Source organism: Rhopalosiphum padi, chromosome 3 (assembly GCF_020882245.1).
Source record: "Rhopalosiphum padi isolate XX-2018 chromosome 3, ASM2088224v1, whole genome shotgun sequence".
In the NCBI taxonomy this organism is placed as follows: domain Eukaryota; kingdom Metazoa; phylum Arthropoda; class Insecta; order Hemiptera; family Aphididae; genus Rhopalosiphum; species Rhopalosiphum padi.
The window spans coordinates 2,457,931-2,464,678 of record NC_083599.1 but is presented as its reverse complement, the minus strand read 5'-3'; positions in this window follow the sequence as shown (position 1 = coordinate 2,464,678).

Sequence of the window (6,748 nt, the reverse complement as noted above, 5' to 3'; positions counted from 1 at the left end):
ATGTTATTATACTAATACTAATCGGTGTGTGGAGAAAACATAATTTTGAAGTTGATTGAAAATGTTGGTTATTTGGTACTTAGATACAATGTGATGAGAAGAGCGCAGTCCATATATTAATATACTTAACACTAAAATTCACACTGTACAACACTGGGAAAGTTAATCGTTCTTTTTAGCAAAGTTCAGATAATATAATAGAAAATATAAATGGCAAAAACATACTATAACATAATGTTAGTTATCAATAAAGAAAATTGAACATGTACAATTTAAATGTCCTCCACAAAAACTGATATAAATAAATATTAAACATCATTGTATTTATTATTTAGGCAGGTACCTTAGGGTTAGAACCTTTCATCTTAATTCGATAATAATAAATAATTCAAATTTGTTATCAATGTTAACTTGTTATTTGATATTTGATCATCGGATGGTAAATGCGCCGAGACATGTTTTAAAATTTTGCGCTCCGTGTCTCATAGTAACCCCCTCTCCCCTACATTAAAACTTACCATTATTATTATTTATTTATTTAATCTTATTGAATTAACAGCACATTTAATAAGCTCGGTGGGGAGGGGGTCTGGGGAAATGCCTTAACTTCTGTTAATCTTATTTGGTTAAAAAAAGACCAGTTGAGGACAAAAACCTATATTTTAATTATAAAAATGTAATTTGAATAAAAAATTTAAAAAGAATACAAAGTTAGTAACCATTTTCTAAAGAGGTTTGAAGTTTATGGATTAATGTGATGGGCTACGGTGAAGTTTGCACCCCCAGGTAAATTTTTTTCTGGGTAAACCTAAGCAATAAACATTTTAAAAACTCCGTAGTAAATTCTAGCAAATTTGTAGCAATTTTTGAGGTTTGAAATTTCTGGGTTAAAGTGGGAGGGGGCAACTTCACGCACGTCCCTAATGCAACAACTAAATTTACTTTCCCATCGGATAGATGCTGAAGAATGATTTTTTATTGAACTGTTTTTTATCAATTTAGATTTTTTTATTAAAATGTGATTTTTTATTCAATAGTTATATTTTGTAAATGCCTGTAAGGTGTAACGTCACATGATTCTTAACCATTTTATTATTATTATATTATTAAAACTGACAAACCAATTATATAATCTGTTATCGTATAGGCGCAAATTTAATATGACAAACAACATTGTTATGCAATACCTGTCCCCCGACCCCCCACACAAGCAGTGTCAATCGCGTCGATATCGCAGCCGATTGCCCGTCGTCGCCGTTGCGCGCTGCCGGCACTTATCGACAGAGCAACCTGTTTCCCACTATATTATTATGTAAAATATCCCAAAAAAGCGCTATATGACGACACTCAAGGACTCTCTCCGAACACTTGTATAAATTTTCACCGCCGGCCAAGCAGAGACGACACAATCAAACACTTCTTTTCCAACGAACTACGGAAACGTTTTCGAGTCACGTCGCCCGAACTTTTATTTAAACAAAGCACATTTTCTTTTTCACAACCAACTGATTATTTCAACAAAGTTACAAATTTCCAATGATGAGTCTTGCCACATGACATAATATGTGATTCATTGTTTTGCTTATAGTATTCATTTGTTTCATATGCAACTTTGCCCAATAAAAATGGAGTTACGAGGGCTTCAAAAAAATCTAAAATAGTAGAGTTACTGTTCAGTTCAAACTCTTTTTGGATACCACTTTTACTTGGACAAAACTGGTGAACCTTAGGTGGAAATGGTGTACCAGATTTCCATTTAAAATTTGGAGTAAACAGACCTTTGTTATTTTTTTGAGGTACAACTACTTTTGGTTGAAGTGGTGGAATTGAAACTTCAGTTTCTTCTTCAGTATCAGATTGTACATGTAGTGGTGGTGTCGTGGGGGCGGGGTGTATGTTTAGGAACACGGTTTCCATGTCCACGTCGTCTGGTGGACCGACATCCATGTCGCACAGCAGCTCCGCCTCCTTATCCGGTAATACTTCCATATCGACCGGTTTTGGGGAGTCGGTGGCTGGCTGCTCCGTGGCCTCGGCTTGTCCGATAGGCATTGCTACCTCCGGTGCCTTGGCCTCGGGGACAGGTGTGTCGGTCGCCTCCAGCGACCTTGGACGTGTTGCCGGTTGGGAGGTTGGGGGCGCCGGTTTCTCCAGGCGGAATTGTTGGAAGGTGGTGGGGTCGGTAGTCTTCCTCATTTCCCAGAATTCCCGCCTTCGTGCGGTGCTCCGGCGCTGCCGCGAGGTTTTTGGCGCGTTGTCTGTCGGTGGATTGTTTGCGTTTTTTGTTTCCGCTTTTTTCGACGCGGGCGGTAGTACCGATGTTCTCGGTCGTGGGACCGATTAAATTAATTAAATATGTTTATAATTTGTGTTAAATCAACTACAATATTATTCATATAAAATGTATTTTCATTTAAGTTTAAAGGAAAGTAAGAACCTATCATTGGCGGTAAGACAATATCATATGCATTTTGTTTGGTGAGAATAAAGTTTAAAAAATCAGTGTCTACTGACTTTTCCACCTCGTTTAACAAATCTAATAGATATCTCTGACACTCAGTATCAACCTCACTTTGTACTTCTTTTTCAATCATTTTACTGAGAATACAAGGAATTTCTAAGATTTTATACTCATTCACAAGTGCTTTATGACTAATAGTTCTATTAGTTGTATTAATTTCAGATTTAGAAAATTTTTGTTTCTTTCTAGGAAATAGATTTTCAATGGTTCTGCCTTTTTTGTACTTAGCTTCTGCTGATTTTGAAGGCTTTCCCCATTCTTGTTCTGCATTTGTTTTTGATTTACTCTCTTCATTATTTATATTATAAACAAGTGCAGCAATGTGCTTACACTTATTCCCAGCTCCAGCAGGGCATTCACAAAAACAATGTGTTACATTTCTAAAGGGATCTATCTATAAATACCATTTAAGAATTAGAATAGTTAGGTACTTTATTTAATTTGATTTTTGTACCTACTTCAAATGTAACTTTATAAGGTGGCAGAGTGACTGATGTTTGCCTAATAACATAACCGTTGATGGTACTATAACCATTCGGCTGTTGTACTTCAGATACTGTGTACACATGACCACTTTCAAACAACTTAAAGCCCTTATTATTTTTTAATTCATAATTATATATAATGGTTCTAAAACCACAGTTAAAAATTATATCTGGTTGAGTCATTATAAAGAAGAATCTTAAATCTATTTTAGTATGTCTGTAATATAATATGTTCATGTAAGTACCTTAATATATGTATAACAGTAAACAGTAGATACAATTACAATTAAACTTAAAAAGCTAAATTAATCAAATATAAACTGTAATTTATAAACCATTTAATCACCCATTGATATATTTCATAGTGAGTAAGGTGATTACGAAAAATATAACAAAAATAAATAAAAGCTTTTTTAATAATATTATAAATCACTATGGTAAATTATTTAATTATCATACAAAAGTTGCGTGCGTTCACCACTACGGTGCGCTGTTTTCCGGCGGCTGCACTATGTCTATTGGGAATTTGGGATGACTAAAAGATTAAAAGATTATAATTATCAATAATAATTAATCAATAGTTGAGATTAATTTAAATTATAAATAATTACTATTTAGGCCTTCATTATGGATCCAATTTACATGTGTATTTACTGGTTGAATTTGAAGTGGTTGAGGTCGTAGGACACCAAAATTCGGTGTTGCATGTCGTGAACAGACAAGAAACTTCAATACAGAATATCGCCCTTCATTTAGCAGCCTCATTGCCAAATCTAAACGCCTTTGGTTGTCTATTCATACCTGCCGTTGTGGCTCTCTTATTTGTTCGCCATCAGTTACCGCGGAATAGTCAATTAGTAGGTATATCTCTTGAGTATGTAATTAGTCCTTCTGTAAAATTATTAATAGATAATTATTAATTCAATTTAAACAACTTAGTTAAATATTTTATTTGTTGATTCGACATGCACCTTGTTTTCATTTATAGTGTATACCTAACAAAAGAATGAATGTCCACATATTATGCTCATATACAAAACATAAATTTGGTGCAATTTTGAAATTTAATTTATTTTATGTGTAAATCACATATTGCAACATATTATCATATTATCATATTATTGAAATTTTTAGCACATCTAACACTAACAGACCTATCCTTCAAAAGAATCATATCCGACAAGAAAAATGCCCTTCTACTACCATTGAGCTTACCCTTTATTTTATATATATATATTATATATAGGCAACTATATAATATTTTAAATAATTAATTAAATTATTATTACTCAGAAATATCCACGGTTCTGGGTGGTGTCTGTTTCCCATATGCATGCGTAAGTGTTGATGGCTGACTTCCAGTACATTATTGGTGCGCCAAATTGTATCATTCACCGATTACATATCTGCATTAAATCCTATTATTCATAAAAATAATATAATATTTAGCAGGGTTTGTAACCGCTCCCGAAAAAAAAGGGTTATTCACATAAGTCATCTTCCGTATTAAATCGTTTTAACCGGTGTTGTGCAAAAACTCTCTAATGATACATATTATTACAGGTATCTCGTGGAAACACTGTGGCGAGTAAATTAATAAATTGGATTTATTTAATGTATTTTTGAGAGATATGGCAGAAGTTTTTGTATAACATTGACAAAAAAATTTTTAATTATTAATTTTTTACCAGGTATTAATACTACAATAATTATACTATAATATTATGATATATTTTTTAATTATTTATGTGCGGTAGACCGCATACTATATGACAGCTTAAATATACAAATAATTTAGGTTTAAATTCAAATCGTAATATTATTGTTAAATAAGATTATAAACAATTATCTAATTACAGATATTTATTACAGTCGAGCAAAAAAAATTGTTTTTGAGAATGTCACATATCTATTATTTTTTAATGTTTTCATTAGTAGGAAGTGAAGTTAACGCTAAAAAAAGTATACTTTTTTCTTTTTGACTTTTTTTGTTATCAAGCATTTTTTTATTTTACTGTTTTTTTTTTTATTAATTAATTAATTAAGTAATTTAATTAATTTGTGTTTAATATTTGTGCATCTTGGTATTTTTCTTGGTTTAAAATAAGCAGTGAATGTAGTTGTTCTTCGTTTTTTTTTTTGTTGCTGTTGTGTTTTGTGCATGTTGTGCATTATATAATGTGTGATGCTACTAAAGATGCCAGCTGCTAGTTTTAAGCTCCATCCAAAAGTTTGATATAACAAGGATATGTTTAGGCCTGTATTGATACACGTCAGGATTATTCGCCATATAAAAAATATTCCTAGTAGGCCCGAAATAAATTCTCCAAAAACCGTAATGTAATAAAATAAAATGATAATAAAATGATAATGTATATATCATTACAGGTATAGGCACGTTGTCGAATTTTAATGGTAGTGGTGTGGAGTAGCGACGAAGGCTGAAAATGATTGCTGTACTTTTTGATGCGTTTAATTGAATATTCTAGTTTTTACACCATTCTGATAATACATAGTGGCTTTGTAGGTTATGAGCAGGGCTCGGAAGTTCTAGCAAATGCATATTTTTATTGGTTGGTCTTGGGACATTCAGAGTAAGATACAAATTTGTTTCAAACTTCCCTAATGTCATATACGAAATTTTATTTTGCTTATTTTTGCATATTTGTGGTTTTTAGTGCTATTTTGCTAATTTTGAGTTTTAAATGCTATTTAAAGCATATTTTTTATATAAATAGAAAATACACTAAATTATATTTTAAAAAAAATTTTGAACCAAACACATACGAATACGATACGAATATGGTAACAGAACAAACATAGTACATTTCAGTTACTATTGCTGATCACACCGGTTATTCCGTTCGTTTCCAATAATTTAGTTATTTTTAAAATTTTATCAAATGTACTGCAGTTATCGAATTCGTCGTATTTACGTAGGACACAGTTATCGCCGCATTACTTAACTATGAACATACACAATTATTGCCATCATTTGGATGTGTTGTGTGTGCGATTGATCGTGAATTTACTATCGTGTTTCTCGTGTTTTAATTTTGATTTAAAAATGCCTAAAATAAAACAAAGTTTATCAAATCGACTCCAAACTTACGTTAATAAATTTGGTCCCGATATTTTTTCAATTGATACAAGTGTATTATTTTGTAAAATTTGTGAAATCAAAGTTAATTCTGACAAAAAGTTTAACGTATCACAACATATTAAAAGTGACAAACATATCAAAGGTCTGGCTCGATATGAAAATCAAATAAATCGGAAACAACAGCAGTTATTGACAGCGACAAGTAATAATAGTAAAAAATCGTCATTTAACAAAGATTTGTGTGAGGCTCTTATTTCAGCTAACATTCCTTTAAACAAATTAGAAAATTCAAAATTCAAAACGTTTTTGGAAGTATATACAAAAAATGATATTCTGAGTGAATCCACGTTGAGAAAAGGATATGTGGATGATATTTACAATGAGACCATGGATAAAATTAGGAAAGTAATTTCGGACAAAAAAATTTGGGTCAGTATCGATGAGACCACTGATGTACAGGGTCGTTACATTGCAAATGTAATAGTAGGCACTCTTGAGGAAAATAATGCAGGCAATATTTTTTTACTCAATTCGGATGAACTAGAAAAAGCTAACCACTCCACAATCAGCAAACTTTTTGATAGATCGATGAGCATATTATGGCCGGCTGGTATCCAACATGACAATGTACTTTTATTT